General features: G+C 35.5%; 1 long non-coding RNA gene across 1 annotated transcript in view; it reads left to right on the top strand.

The window, feature by feature from the left end:
* Positions 1-16,853, top strand: part of LOC102135648 (uncharacterized) — an 87,351-nt gene extending 70,498 nt beyond the window's left edge. Inside the window, exon 3 of the long non-coding RNA XR_001489651.3 lies at positions 15,061-16,853. This is a non-coding gene — a long non-coding RNA (uncharacterized lncRNA). The remainder of the gene's footprint in view (positions 1-15,060) is intronic.
* The last annotated feature ends 231 nt before the right edge of the window (positions 16,854-17,084 follow it).

Here is a 17,084-nt window from a genome sequence, read left to right as displayed (position 1 = left end):
ACCAGTTCCGCCCAGTGTGTGCTGTAAAGGGAAGTAAAGTGTGCTATTTCCTGGCTGAAGCCTGGAAAAGAGGCTACATGTTTTAAATGATACAACTACAAAAAGTGGAATCTTCGTCAGTCGAGGGAGCTGAATGACTTTATTTATGGAACAGAGTTCCTGACTCACTTGCATTATACATATTACCTAAGTGAGAAATAAATCTATTTTATTAATCCATTCAAATTTGAGGTTTAATTTCTTATTGCAACCTGACATAGTCTTAACAGGGCTAATAAAGTTTGAAAAAATAGTATATTTTGTTTTAATATTTCTTAATATTTAGTCACAAACCCATTGATTCTAATATGCAAGTTTCTCATGTGACTATGTAAATATACGTACATGTACACACACATATGCACGCCCTTACAAATGCATAGTGAATTTTTAACAGTGTAGTTAGCCTTCGGGAAAGGGTTAGGATAGGATAAAAAAAAGTTTTTGATGAAGGCATTTTCCTTTTTGCAATGTTTTAAACATTTCTATGTAATTTGCATTTTTATAAAAAGTAGTATGTATGATTGTATAATACAAATAAATAAGGATGTATATTTTCTGAAATTCCCATATCTCCAGTTGAAATTTGTTTCTTCCTTTTAAACAATTTTCTTTTTTATAAAATAATTTTTAAACAAATTTTAATTTTAAATAAATTTAAAAAAAAAATTAACAAGTTTTCTTAGGTTAGGCGCGGTGACTCACGCCTGTAATCCCAGCACTTTGGGAGGCTGAGGCGGGTGGATCACGAGGTCAGAAGATCGAGACCATCCTGGCTAACATGGTGAAATCCCGTCTATACTAAAAATACAGGAAAAATTAGCCGGGCGTGATGGCGGGCACCTGTAGTCCCAGCTACTCGGGAGGCTGAGACAGGAGAATCGCTTGAACCCGGGAGGCGGAGCTTGCGGTGAGCCGAGATCACGCCACTGCACTCTAGCCAGGGGGACAGAGCAAGACTCTATCTCAAAAAACAACAAAAAATGTTTTCTTATTAAAAAATATGTTTGTATACCTACTTTGCAGAAGATGATGTCTTTCTTTTTGAACCAAAAATAAAACACAATGCTTTTTTATCTAACCCCCCTTTTAACTATCTCTTCTTCCTTTTGAATGTTTAATTTCCGTGTCATACTGTATCACTCTTGTTCTCAATTTCTTCTTTTTTCACCTTAGTGTATTCAGATCCATTGTATTCTCTTGCTACTCTCTCCTCACCATTGACAACAGCAAATGTAGTCAGTACTTCCATTCACCAGTTGTTAATTTGTCATCGCTTAATTCCAAAAAGAATATATATTGGCCATGGACAATGTGTAAATCTATGAATTTGCCTTCAAAATCTATGTTTTCATCAATGACCTCAGTTTCATCCTTCTGTCCACATTCATTGTCACTTCTTAGGTGCATAATTCTACTTGGTGTGTCTTACCTTAAATTTTCCTTATTCTAAATTAAATTCATCTCATTTTCCACAAATGCACTCTTCTTCTGACACTTTTGCTCAAGTTACCACTAACGTCCTAATCTCTTTGACTCAAATACTCAGAGTTAAGTTTGAGTTTTCCTTTTTCCTCAACCTTCAATAGGTACAGGACATTTGTTATGCTTTGACCATCCTTTCGTATTTGGGGATTTCTGCTCTTTGAGACCCACCTCAAGGTGAAAGCCTATAACTTTCACCATAGCCTTTCAAAGGCTTGTGACCTCAACTCTGACAATCAGACACAGCCATCAGAGACTTAAGTTTAGAGAGAATAAAGTGAATAAAAACATAACATTTAGAATGGATTAATGGTGGCAGAGTAATTGAGCTTTCAGAAACAGTAGTGGTGGGGGTGCTGGCTGAAGCTTCTGTTCCCATGATTGTTTCAGTGACCTGCAGTGTTTCCCCTCTAAGGTGACAACAGCATCTGCACCTTTTAAAAACTGCTGCTTAATTGAGGCAAATTCAGAGTGAATGTCCTTACAGTGCTCTACAAGCTCCCATGTGATATGGCCCCTGTTTATGCTTCCAATGTTATTCAAGGGCACTCTTGTCTTGCTCACTGTGCTCCAAACACAGTGGCCTCCTAGCTGTCCCTTGAACCTACTTTTCCTCCAGGGCCTTGCTAATTTCCCATTTCCTGCTAGCATTCTCCCCAGGTATCCTTACAGCAGGCTCATTCCCTTCCTTCAGTTTCCTTCTCAAGTCACTTGATCAGAAAGGCCATTCCTGTCTTTGTGAAATAGAAACCCTTTCACTCCCAGCCTAAGGACTTTCATTCCCCTTATCCTCCATTTGTTTTATATTCTTTGCCACAAATATATCATAAGTCTGTTGTTTGTCTTACTCTATAAAAATGTTTAATCCAAGTAGGCCTGTTTTATTCATAGCCATAGTTTAATCCTATCTGTCTGTCCTGCAGAAATCATCAATAACTATTCATCCAATAAATAGGTGAAAGGATGAATGAGTATTTTCCTAGATGTTTGATTTCCAACTCTGATTTGCCTATCTAATAAAGTTCCTTTTACTTTTCTATCAAAAATGAAACTTGATTTTTTCAAAGATTTTTAGCTAATGCACAATCTTTTAATAGAACTAACATATTAACGCCAGAATGTTCCACACCATATCATGTCTCTTCCTTTCTATTCCCTTTTTGAATTCTAAATTAGGCCCTATTACTTATAGCCTGAATTATAGCAACACACTAAAACTGACCTTCTTCCTGCAATATTATCCTATCCTGATTTATCCCCTGATTATTCTTCCTAAAATACCCTAAGTATTTCTAATACCAAGACAACTTGCCAATACAATGGTAGGGTGATAGAAAATTAAAGTAGATTTTGATTACTGAATGCATTAAAATACTATTTAATTAGTTTATATTTCAAATGGCTACCTTTGAATCAACAATCAAAAGTTATTTGAACAAACATCACAAATGGTTTTTGTTAAAAAAATAGAATGATGATAGAACTATTTTATAACAACATATTCACTGTCCATTTCTAGACATGTGCTTAAAATTTCATTCCTTACTCTTTGTTATGGATTGAAATGTGTCCCCCCAAAAGATATTTTGAAGTCCTAATCCCTATACCTTAGAATCTGACCTTATTTGTTAATAATGTCTGCTATTAACTGAATGTTTGTCTCCTCCAAAACTCATGTGAAAATTGAATTATTTCCATTGTGATGATATTGGGAGGTGGGACTTGTAAGAGCTGTTAAGGTCATGAGGATTCTGCCTTCATGAATGCACTAATGCCATTATTGAGGGAGTGGGTTGAGCCTGTCTTACTCTCTCTTTGTCCTTTTGCCATGTCATGCCTCTGTCATTGTGATAACTGAGCAAGAAGACATTGGCCAGATGTAAGCATTTTAATAATAGAATTCTCAGCCTCCAGAACTGTGAGGAAATAAATTTTCACTTTTAGTGAATTACCCAGTCTCAAATACTTTGTTATGGCAGCACAAAATGGACTAAGACAGGGTTCTTGCAAATATAATTAGTTAAGTTAAAATTAGGCCATGACGGAGTAGGGTGGATCTCGAATTCAATTTGCCTTGTGTTCTTAGAAGAAAATAACCACAGGACAAGAGAGACACACAGGGAGAAGGCCACGTGATGATGAAGGCAAGTATTGGAGTTATGCAGTTGCAAGGCAAGGAAATCCAAAGATTCCTGGTGTTGGGGTGCAGAAAACAACACTCCAAAATATCAGGCTTTTGAATGCTGAGTGCTTTTAATTATAGAAAATTAAAAGGCTTCAGAAACCAGCTTCAGAACCAAAGTCTCTCTCTGGCTCCCTAACATCCTCTACCCCTCAAACATTCCCCACGCATTCCTGCCACCAACCAATTGTCAATTCTTTTTTTTTTTTTTTTTTTCCCAAAGCGCTGGAAGAGACTTTACTGGAATTTCCTTATCTGACAAAAATGACTTCTTTCCAAAAGAAATACAATTGTTTTAAGACCCCCTCCCTCCTTAGCTATCTTATCAAATAATCAGCGAAGATTAACCACCAGAGACGAGAACAGACTGGGCATTTTCCTCACACTTAGAGAGAATTTTTGTCTATTCTTTTGTGGATAGCTTCAAGAGACTGTCTGGGAGACTTTATCTCCATAATAAGACAACATTTGCTTATAGTGAAGTTCCACCCCTCACCTTACCAACACTTACCCCAGAGCTCAGATAAACAGTCCTAGGTCATTGCTTTTGTGCTTATTACTTTCACCTAAAATGACTTAATCCTACAACTCCCATCTCACCTTCCCCTGTAAAGTAGGGTATATAAGCATCTGGATCTCATCAGGTTATTGGGTAATCATTCTTCTGCAATTCCTTAGTGTTTATGCCATTAAATAAATTTTGTATGTCTTTTTCTCCAATTAAGCTGCCTTTTGTCAGTTCATTTTTAGCAAACCTTCAGAGGTTAAAGGAGAAACTTTCTTTGACTATACACTGGCAAGCCAACAAAGGATAGGTGGAGGCAAGGAAGGAAGGATCTCCCTACAGATTTCAGCTGGAGGATGGCCCTGAAGTCTTATTTCAGACTTCCAGTTACCAGAATTGTAAGCCTAGAAATTTCTGTTGTTTTCAGCCAACCAGTTTTTGGTATTTTTGTTACTATAACCCTAGGAATCCAATAAAATCTTCAGGTGGGAGAAAAGGGTTTATTTGACATTTTTCAGATGACTTGTGGGAAAAAATGTCTAGTCTTTTATTTGTAGTGCAGTAATATATGGTAAAATATAGTAAGTAACAACCTGCTATTTAATTTTTGTCTGGAAATCGCCTCTATTGTTGAATGTAGTTTTGATGTTGAAGCTTGTAAACAAATCCCACAGAGTGATTCTATCCTGGCACACACAAGTATACATTACAGATGCTGATAGACTCTTATTTGCTTATGTTTACAGGGGAAAAAATTCTTAAAGCAATTTATTTCTATGACATTTATTCTCATAAATTGACATTATTAATAGATTAAATTTATTTGGACCTGTGAGCAGGAATTACTAAATTCTAGTCTTTCTATTTCTAGATGAACATCCATTAGAAAAAATTATAACCTAGGTGTGAAGAAACCTGATTTTTCATCTCTGTCTGTAGTTTTACTAATCTAAGTCAGCTCACACAGATAAATATTTAACACAATGTCATAGTCTTACTAGTGCTAATAATAAATTCTTCATCTTGCACTTCAAGCCTATTCTTTGTTCCGCCCTTGATTGTAAACAAGTATATCCAATCATCTCAGAATAAATCCTGTAATAGCAAGTCAAACAGTAAATACTTAGTAAATTGAAAATAGTGCATCTCATATTTGAGTATCACATATACCTACTTCAGTGTGTTGAATACAATTCCAAATATTACACATCATTTTTGTCTAAAATAAAACACAGTGGCATTATGAAATGAGTTAGAGAAATGCATAACTGTATTGGTGATTAGTGATTTCTATTTTTCCTCTCATGTTTAGAAGGAAAATACTAATTCCTTATACTGGTTATATTCTTTCGGCCCCAGGGATCTGCTTTCCACCTTTCCCTGCCCAGCTTTGGGTCATGAGAGGCAGACCTTGGAAACTGCTTCACCTGGACCCCCTGCTGACTGGCTTGCCATGTGATTTTGTCAAAGTAGAGCACCACAGAACATCAGAGGTTAGGAGAAGAGAGAAAACACAAGAGAAATTTAGAGTATTACTGCTCTACTTCTTCCTTGCTGTGGCACCTTCCTGAAGTATTTGTTGAATTTCTAAATAACTCCAGCACCCATTAGATGCCCTCTTCTCCATGGTTTCAGCCTCAAGTGTTCTGCTGATAAGGTTTACTCTTGCCCATTCAACCATAGATGTAGTAAGGACTTCAGAATGTTGTGAGTTATGGATACAGTGCTCTTGTTTTTGTTGGTGTTTGTTTTTTATTTTTTTCTTAACCCTGTAAGGAGGACTATCTTTAAAATTTCTTCCTTCAAACCCTTTCTTTCCTGTCAAATTCTAACCAAATAGCCTTCGCTGAAGTGGCTTTGTTAGATAAAATGAATTACACATTATAATAACATGTCTCAGATGCATTTCCTGGGTTAACCTCCGTTACTCACCTTGGTCATATTTTTCTTGCCTTTCACATCCTACCATGAAGCCTATAAATGGTTATACTTGGTCAAAACAGCAAGCAGCTGTGATTGTTGAGATGGAGTCAGCATCATTTTCATTACTAGTTTCACTGAGAGTAGTTGAAGGAATTTGTATGTCACATTCCACATAAGTGGAATTTGTTGTAACTTGGCTCTGGTTAAGCAGGACTTCAAATTGGCCAATTTCAACAGATATCCTTCAGCCCTTCTAACTTGATGTCTTAACAGAATTTCATGCTGTCTACCCCTTCCTCTAGTTAAAACTGTTTCTTATCTAGGTTTCCATGTTATTATCTAGCATATTCTAATATGAAAGGAATGAGCCTTAACTGCAATCAATCTTGGTTCCATGCCTATATTCACTAATTAGTATCTTTGGGTTATATAGTTCCTGGTGATCCTTTTTTTTTTTTTTTTTTTTTTTTTTTTTTTTTTTTAAATTTTTAGAGTTTTCCTTAAGGAGTAGAATATTATTGTGAATATTTTCTATTGATCTGGAATAGTACCTCCAGCTGGCAGTCTAAGGGTTCCAATATGACTTTCCATATGAATATTTTTGGAGGCCAGAGAGTTATCTTTGGTACCGAAAAATGAATTGGCTATCAATCTTTATTATTTGGGAGGTTTCACAGAAAATCCTCATACTCTATTTCAGTAAAAAATTTGAATTCCAATCTATAAGTGGGTCTTCATAAAAATTTATTCATGGCTACAATGAACTGGAGCTGATTAGAGAGTGTCCCATTTAGATAATCATGTACTCACTGGTTCCCAGAAGGCCATTTTCGTTCCTACATACTATTAGTCTGGTTCCTGCTTGCATTTAAATATGCAATCTTTGATTTTGACAATGCACACCATCTAATTCCAGCACACAAATCTCCTTGATTCATCTAACCATAGAAATTCAAAATAAGGACTCTTTCTTTTTCTATTTATCGTATTTGTTTAGGCATCGGTGGCATCAGAAAAAGTTCCGATCAATTAGTGTTTAAAGTAGATATTCAGGCAACAATCTTTTGGATAAGTGGATATTTCCTATGCCTTAACGTCTGCAGAACACTAAAAATTGCATAACACATTATTTCTGGTTCTGGACCTCAAGTTCTCCTTAGGGAGGATACTTACATATTCAACACTCAATTTAAAAAAATCTTTCGTTCTACCCAATATGTACCTTGGTCTGTTGAGTAAAGCTCCTTCTTATTGGAGGGTTTCATCCTTTAAGAATACCCACCTAAGCTGGAGGCAAATGTTTTCATTGTAAAACCCCATTACTATTCATACCACTTTTGCAAAAACAAACCTTGTTTTGATATTTAATTAGCAGATATTTTAATTGAATAAAATTGAAAAAGAAAACAAAAATGTTTATTCTGTCTTCTAATGTAGCATTGGATTATTCTCCCATCCCAAATATTTCTTTTTTAAAAAATGTAGGGGTCCCTTGTTTAGATAACATTTTTAAAAGAGTAGTAATAATTTCTATTCAACTATAAATTATTTTATATATCTCACTTACTTCATGAGGCACTCATGAAATAATTACTAATCATAATAGTGCTCTCTTATAAGGTAAAGGATATGAAAAATTTTTTTAAAAGTATAGTGGTTGCCTATGGGGGTGTGGGCTAGGGAGATTGACTGGAAAAGGGCATAGGGGAACTTTCTAGGGTGATAGAAGTCTATACCTTTATTGGAGTGATGCTTGTGCAGGTATGTGCATTTGTCAGGACTCAACAATCTATATTTGAGATTTCTATACTTTACTATAATTTTACCACAATACAATAACAGAAAATAGTATTTTTTATTTTCTCCCCACAGATAAGAACCATGCCTTTAAGCTGTATAAGTCATACTATCATCATTGACAATAACGTGGGCATTATATGAGTTATGTTTTACATGTGATATCTAAGTTAATTATTCATTTTTGTAGGTTTCTTTCACCTAGTTTCCTCTATATGAACAAAATCTAAGATAAGAAAACCAATGTCAAGTTTGAATGCATATAACCAAGTCAAGCATAAGGCAAAGGATGTGTTTTTATCCAAACACAATTAAGAAATGGCTTCCACTAATCTATTTAAGAAGTCAATATAAAATAGCTCCATAATTTATCATACCTTTTACATATAATTTTCACTGCAGATAATATGTTCATAATAAGCCTTAGTGAGAAAAAATAGGACTGTTGGAAGACAGAACATTTTATTCTGCTTTCATTAAATCTCTTTTGTTAATATGCTAGTCCAATGAGTTATAGTCAATTTTTCTAGAGAAGTAAAATGTTCACAATTTACTGACTAGTTTTTTGAACTGTGAGATGTTAAATTTTATAGGATTGACTTAAACTGCTCTACCTGGCTTATCAGATTCAAATATTTTCTTTTCAAACCAACACAAGGTGGTGAGTTACATCATTCCTCAGGAGACACTTACTTTCATGTTACACTTCCCATGTTTCCCAAGACTTGGTTGCATGTACTGTTTTCCTTTCCCGCCAAGATCATAATGAACAATGAAACCAACACATCATTAAGAAAAGAAAAACTTATTTCTCTAGGATTTGCATTATATCTTGGAGGCATACAGAAAAATCTCTTGAATTGTGATAGATTTGCTTCTCAAATTTTCAGCAATCCAGAGTACACAATGGCTGTTGTCTTTCTAGCTCACTACTCTCTGAAGTAAAAATAATTTTAAGCTGCACCAATGATGCTTGTAGGAAGAACTTTCAAAAGATGCTTCTTTTCCCCCTACATTTCCCCAGTATCATTTCCTGAGTCTCTTGGGGTTTTCTTACAATATCCTATCACTGTAGCCACTCCCACATTAAATGAACATGGATTTTTTTTCCTGTTTATTGTTTACAGTTGCATTAAAATTGTATGCCCAGGCCTTAATCAAGTATTTTTTATACAATGTTTATATTGTATGCATAAATGTTAAATAAATGGAATAATGAGTTAATGAATGAATGAACATATGGAGTTCTATATAATATCCATGTTAATCCATTGATAGCCAGGAACTTAAACAAATTCAAGTAACCCAACCCATGCCTCTTACCTATTACAGAAGTCTATATAATGCTTATGCAAAAATGTTCTGTTTTATAATTCCCAACGTTTTATAAATAGAAAGATAGTAAAGCAATATAGATGGTATTGAATATATTACCTTTAGGCCATTATTTTTCAAGGCATATAACTTGAAAATGCGTTCATTTCAGAAAGCTACTTTGTGGTAATTAGTATTATTATTTTTAATGTAAGTTCCTTGAGGGCAGTAGGAATTTCTTATTCATCTTTATTTGCTACCTTTACATAATATAGTGTCTTGTAAATAATAGGCAATTGTCAACTGAATGACATAAAATTAAACATAATTTCTCTACTGTTGGTACCCTTAATATTTATAAACAATATATTACATTTCTGATCATTTATCATTTTCAAAGCACTTTTGCATTTGTCATTTGATTCATCCATTAATTGATTCATTTAAAAAATTATTGCATCACAATTACATACATGGTTACAACAAGCTTACATTCCAGAGAAGAAAAAGGACATACAGTAGATTATTATAATACTGTATAGTATAGTATGGGACATGTGAAAAGGACATAAAATTAAGTCTCAAAGGTAAGGAAACCACCCCCCCCCACCCCCGAATAGAGATGACTACAGAATGAATAAGACTAAAGTTTTAACACTCTGTAAAGTTTTAGCTTTACTCATGACGAGAAAGAGGACAGGAAAATGGAGGTTTCATGAAAAAGAAATAGCATACACAGGGCCTTTTAAGATGATAAGCTGTTCTAAGAACATGCAATGGGCTTTCTGTACTTCAATGCCTTTATTTGTAAAATGGACATAAAAAAACAGTAGTCAGAAAACATTGTAACAGTGAGGATTAAAAAAGTTTATACATGGAACAGTGCCTCCTGTAAGTGTTAAAAATTAATCTGTTACATACATCTTGTTTCTTTTAATTGCTGAGTAATATTCATTTTATGGGTGTACCAGAGTTAGTTTATCCATTCATCCATCACAGGACAATGTATAGCTGGAGTTGAAGATATAGGAGAAGACAGAGATGAGGTAATGAGATGCCAGATAACAAAAGAGTAATCCAGTAGAGATAATACTGGTTGGAAATATGAGTGAAGAAATGGGATTGAGAAAATACATCAATAAGTTGGACTGCTATCCAGGAGATAGAGATGATATTTGGTAATAGAATGTTTAATATAGAGTGAGAGATAAGGAGGAATGAGAATGATCTACAGATACAGACTTGGGAAACAAAACCCTTTTTAACCATTCCCTATTCATTTCTCCAGATTTTTTCTGTGCTAGTCTCCCTCTGGCTTTCATTATACTCATTACAATAGACTAATATCAATTCCTGGAAATGCCCGTGCTTCTTTCTTCCTTCCTCTGAACTTTTCCATATGTGGTTTCCCATTCTATACACCTTGTCCTAACTTATCTAACTTTCATTTACCTTTATTATCTCAGCTTATTTATCACCTCCTCTGAGAGATCTTCCAGATTTATCTTCTCTTCTAGTTATAGTCTCTTTAAAAGGACAATGGCTAATGTATTCAATTTTATAGTTTTTTTTATGGTTGCTTTCCCTCCTAGATTATAAACTGCATGAGGGAATGGAACATGTTGTTAAAATACCATCAGCACTATATCAGTAGTATCTAGCACAGTGCCTGGAAATAACATATACTAATACTTTTCTGTTGAGTAACTAATTACTTATGATAGAGAATATGGCCAGGAGGATTGGGGATAGAGGCTGAAAAAGTTTTATTTGGATATACACATTTGAAAAAGACCTTTGGAAAACCAGTGGAGATAACTGGTAGGACACTATGTATTCAAGTGTAGGGATCTGAATAAAGATGGGAGTATATGATTAACATAGTTGGTTCTCATTATTCATGGTATCTTATTAACTAAATATTGTACATGTAGGAAATGTGTCCTTACTTTGCGTGGTTTTATGGTAACTGCACAAAGCAAAGACATGGTTCCAATATGCCATTCCAAAGGTTCCAATATGCCGTTCCAAAGGTTCCAAAAATTTTCAGTTAACATGGTGCCACGCAAAGCAAGAACTATCTGTAGTTTATACCTAACAGGCATTAATGCAGATAAGATTGTCCAAGGAGAGTGTATGATGAAATCTATCTATTTGAAGATTTAGTCAATAAGAAGATCATATATATTTTTTTTAAAAAAAGGTAAATCAAGAAGAAAAAAGGGTTGAAGGAAAACCAAAACTTTGTTTTCATGGAAGGCTAAGAAAGCTTTTTGTTGTTGTTGTTGATCAAACTCTGAACAGAAACTGCGGATGTATGTGAGTGAAAGTTAGATTTCAGTGTATGTGTGGGAATGAATTGAAAGAAAGAAAATAGAAAGTGACTGCAAACATTCAAGAAGTTAGATTATTAAGAAAAGGGGCAGAGAATAATCTCTGAAGAAGAGTTTTTGTAGGGACATTTTGTTTTGTGTTTTTTTTTTGTCTGTTTTAAAGATTGATGAGATTTGAAAGTACTTAAATATATGACTATTTACTTCTCCAGGAAGAAGTAAAACAGTGAAAATAAAGAGGATGGCACTGAAAACAAATGTATTGTCAAGCCATGAAAAGAAATGGAGTTTTGTGCCCACCCAAGGATACCTAAATAAATAGACAAATACATAAATAAAATGGAAGAATCTGAAATACATTTTACTAAGTGAAAGAAACCAATCTGTAAAGGCTATATACTGTATGATTCCAACTATATGACATTCTGGAAAAGGCAAAACCATAGATAGTAAAAAGAGTGGTGGCCAAGGTCTAAGGAGTGGAGGGATGAATAGGCAGAGCACAGAGGAATTTTAGGGCAGTGAAACTACCGTTTGATACCTTAATGGTGGATACATGTCATTACACTTTGGTCAAAATTCATAGAACGTACAACATCAAGAGTGAACCCTCGTGCCAACTATGGACGTTGGGTGATAATGATGTGTCAATGTAGGTTCATCAATGGTAACAAATGTACCACTCTGGTGACAATGACAGTGGAGGAGGGTGTGCTTGTGTGAGGAAAGGAGATATATGGGAAAATCTCTGTACTTTCTGTTCAGTTTTGCTGTGAACTTAAAGCTGCACTTAAAAATAAATTCTATTTTTTAAAATAAGGAAGATGAAAATAGAAAATAGAAAAGGTAATCTGCAGGCTTAGATTGTTGAAGAAGCAGAGATGAGGACATTGGTAGCACTGGTTACTTTTTATATTTGTGAAGTCATCTTTTCTACTACATCAGTTTAAAGTGGGGGGAACAGATGAATTAAAATTCTGTTAGGATTACAATTACCTGGAAGTCATTGTATAGTTGCAAAACTCTGGTGATATCTTGTGTGGCGTTCCTGTTTTTCTGCTAAGAAAGAGACAAACATCTATAATGAAGGGGTTGAGTATTTGAGAAGAGTGGACGTGGTTTGAAAATGCCACTGGATAATACCCTACCCGGAAAAAAAGGAATTACTGGACAGTCTTGGAGTCTAGCTGGGGTCGGAGGACATGGATTTATCACAGCACTAATGTTTAAATGTGTGTTATTTTTCTTCAGCAAGACTCCATAGTCACAGTTGAAGAAAGAAGAAAGGTAATAACTGAATTGATCCAGCACTGGGGTTTTCACATTTAGTATGAACAGCAGATTCAGAGGACAAGGGAACTAAGGAAACTTTCAAAATAATGAAGTAATGAATCATAGGGAGATGTAAGGGAGAGAATAAAAAGTAAAGAGCAATAGAACGGGAGAAAGAAGGGGAATCAGAAAACTATTTCTCCGGCTGATGTGACATCCCTAAATAGCCACATTTTGTTCCTTGAAATAACCCTGTGAAGTAGGAAAATATATATAATGGCCATTGTACTGAGGATGAAATTGAGGAACAAAGAAGATGTAATTTGCCTTTACAATCTCACACAATGTTCACTAGCCTCATATGTGTTATACTTAGGACTGAGAACCAGACCTTCTGCCTCTAGGCCTGGGGCTTTCAATTTCCCTGCACTGCATCTCACAATTTATGGGACTGCACTCACCTGACACATGGCAAGTGTGTTTCTCATTCTTCTCTGGAGTCAGAGAAGTCATTCTCATGGGTGTTACTTTCATCCTTCAGGCCATTATCTGTGCACTCGGACTGAAAATGTACTCTGCAGGGCATGAAGCTATACATTCAATTCCGAAAACATTTACTTCATTTTTTCGGTGATATTGCACTCTCAAAATGTCAAATTATTCGAAAAGAAGGAAACTTTCATGAAGCAGAGTTCAAAAGGATGTGACAATTGATTACATACTAAATTCCCAATTTCAAGGGTATCTCTAATCAATAAAGCCTTTAAATGGAAAACTCAGTATATGGGAAAAGTACTCCAAGAGCCAACTCCAAATTTTCTTGGAACTAATGAAGAAGAAAGGCAGCTGCAGAAGCTGACAGAAGGAAAGTGTGGAGGACAGGACGGAATAGGTTATGTCCTTGAAACTAGATCTACATTGTCCGGTGAAAAGAGGGATGGTAATTACACCAGAAATTTCTAATCAATAAAATGGCTCAGTAAGAACCAAATAATGGTTTCCATCACCTCAGGCTTCCCTGGAGATAAAATCATGAAGCTCTCTTTTTGTGACTAAGTTGGTCATTAATCTTATTGAGGGGTTTAAAGTCTGAGTTTAAAGGTTGAATGGTACATGTAAAAGGAATATTTCACATTCTATCGTAAGTGGCCAGAACTCCTCTCAAAATTTAAAAATAACATTTTAATTGTTTTTAAGCATTATAATTTTGCTGTTATCCACTTCTATATATGTTAAGGCCTACGGGTTTTAACTAATATTGAAAATAGTCTGGTACCCAAAGAGAGAAAATTGTGTTAAATGTGGCATTTGCCATGACTCAGCCCAAAAGGGTGACTTATATTCATATAGATGAAAGCATACACTGGAAAATGCTTTTAAAGTCTGTATTAAAGATTATATATCATGAAATGTCTTTTCACAAAATGTTAATAGATATTAAGCAATAATCAAGAACGTAAAACAAAGGATAAATGTTATTTTCAACGGTTAATAATTTTGAGCAACAATGAGTTAAATGGAATTATGCAGGACATTCTACTTCAGGCTTGCTCAGATTCGGCAATAGTTGAATGTAATATGTGAATTACCAAGAGAGGAATGTAGTTTGATAGTTTGCAATGTTTCTCAGGCTTACTTTCCAACAGACTATTTTTCTTCAAGGAACATCTCAGAGGACTAGGTCTCTGAGGAACACACAGTAAAAAATGCTGCCAGTGTACTTATTTTTCTTTCCTTGAGAGAAGACTTTTCTGTACTTTCTGTTCAAATAAGACTAAATTGGATGTAATATGAACATGAGACTATACATGTTTTTAGAGACAACATAATCATAAATTTTGGTCAGTGTGCAGAGAACTAGCAGCAGTGCAGAAATTCAGGCCCACGATGATCCTTCCTAATATTCTATCGAAAGCTTGCTCCTCCCATCCCTGGTCTGAGGAGTCCTGGCCTGACCTTCTAGCATGTTGCTTTCCTTTAATTTCCTTCTTCAGACTCCAGTGAGAATTGTCACCATTTTCCATTCCAGCTTTATCTCCCATAATTCTTTCTATACCCCTTATATTCTAGAAAGCATTGATATAGTGATAGAGGTAGAAGTAGCAGCTAGCACTTTTATGGTACTCATTAAAAATTTTACATGTATCATCCCAAATTATTGTCACAAAAGTTCTATGAAGTACTATTATTATTTCTTTTTCTTTTTTTAGATAAAAGGAACTGAAATAGCTGGAGTTTCATTGACTTAAGGATTTTCACTCTTATCCATTCTGCTCTAAGACTTCTCTAAGTTCAGGAGAGGCTTATAAAGTCAGATCTAAACTGAGTTCTGAAGACAGAAACCCAGAAAGTAGTTCCAAAAACAGAAAAAGCATGCAAATCAGAAGCAAAAGCATGATTTATTTGGACTGCTGACCTGCCTGGGAGACGGTAGGCTCTGGGAAACAGATGGGGAAAAATGACAAGAGATGAGACTGAAGAAGACTGGAGATCAAATGATGAAGAGCACTTTATAGCAACACAAGGTTTTGAAATTTATCATGTGGCCAATTGGAAGCCAGTCAAGGGGAAGGGGTCATCGTAACGTAACTAAGCAAATGAATAAATAAATGAATATATACATAAGTGGTTCTACGTGGTAGGAGAATAAGAATATTTATCTTTTTGTGACTTTTCAATCTGATGATTTTGTGAACTAACCAAAAATTTTATTTAAATGTTTTCAAGGACACTTACTTTATCAGCCACATAATCTTTTGTTTATATGATATAGCCACATCAACTTGATTTACATGTCTACCTAAAGAAAAGAAGCTGAGGCAAAATTAACGTAAGTAGAGAGTTTATTTGGGCCAGCTTTGAGGACTGCAACCTGGGAGACATAGATTCAAGTTACCCTAAATATATGCCCTCATTAACAACAGATACAGTGGGTTTTTAAACAAACAAAAAAAGGGGCAGGGGCAGATCTTAAGTTGTTTACCAAGAATTTACCTTGGTTCATTAAAGTGACATAAGCCAGTGGTCCCCAACCTTTTTGACATTAGAGACTAGCTTCGTGGAAGATACATTTTTTTCACAGATTGGGGTGTGGGAGGGATTTTTTTCTTTTTTAGACAGTCTTGCTCTTCTTGCCCAGGCTGGAGTGCAGTGGTGCCATCTTGGATCACTGAAGTTTCCATCTCCTGGACTCAAGCAATTCTCCTGCCCCAGCCTCCTGAGTAGCTGGGATTACAGGTGTGCGCTGCCATGCCCAGCTAATTTTTGTATTTTTAGCAGAGATGGGGTTTCATCATGTTGGCCAGGCTGGTCTCAAACTCCTGACCTTGGAAGATCCGCCCACCTCAGTCTCCCAAAATGCTGGGGGGGGGGACTACAGGTGTGAGCCACTGTGCCCGGCTGAGGGATTGTTTTGAGATGAAACTCTTCCACCTCAGATCATCAGGCATTAGATTCTGATGATCTGAGGTGGAGCACACAACCCAGATTCCTCCCATGTACAGTTCACAATTGTGTTCTTGCTCCCATGAGAATCTAATGCCACTGCTGATCTGACAGGAGGCAGAGCTTAGGCATTAATGCTCATTGGGCTATAGCTCTCCTCCTGCCGTGTGGCCCTGTTCCTAACAGGCCATGGACCCTTACTGTTCCACAGCTTAGGGGTTGTGGACTCCTGATACAAGCTATAGATTGTCTATACATTGTTCTTACTATCACAGATTCCCAGAACATGAAGATAATGGGTGAAGGTCACATTGTGCAATTTATTGTAACATTTAAGGTAATTTATCAGCTAGCCTGGAAATCACAGGGAAGGAAAAAATAAAATAAAATGCCTTTAAACAATTAACCCTGGGCATCAGTATTAGGGCTGATAAATTTTGCATACCTCATATTCTTCAGACTGCTCTGAGCTACTTCGGTCATGGAATTATTACTATTATTGTATAAAAATTTATTTAAACACTACCTGAGATATTGTTACTCTCTGGTCTTTTTGCTGAGTTTCCTTCAAAATTTGCTTTATGCATTATAAAAGGGGAAAATGTTTAATGCTGCTAATTAAAAACAACATGTACATTTACATTTAAATTATTGTTTTGTAATTTTATTGTTCACTGGAGAAGATCCCACTTTGGTAACCTTTGCATATCCACTTCCAATATCAGGAGAAATGGTTCATGAATCATTTGCTTTGTTCATGACATCCTTCAGATCAGTGAAACATTATGCT

The sequence above is a fragment of the Macaca fascicularis genome, chromosome 3, assembly GCF_037993035.2.
Source record: "Macaca fascicularis isolate 582-1 chromosome 3, T2T-MFA8v1.1".
Classification (NCBI taxonomy): Eukaryota; Metazoa; Chordata; class Mammalia; order Primates; family Cercopithecidae; genus Macaca; species Macaca fascicularis.
Note: the sequence above shows the minus strand (reverse complement) of the source record. Positions and strands in the feature narration are given on the sequence as shown.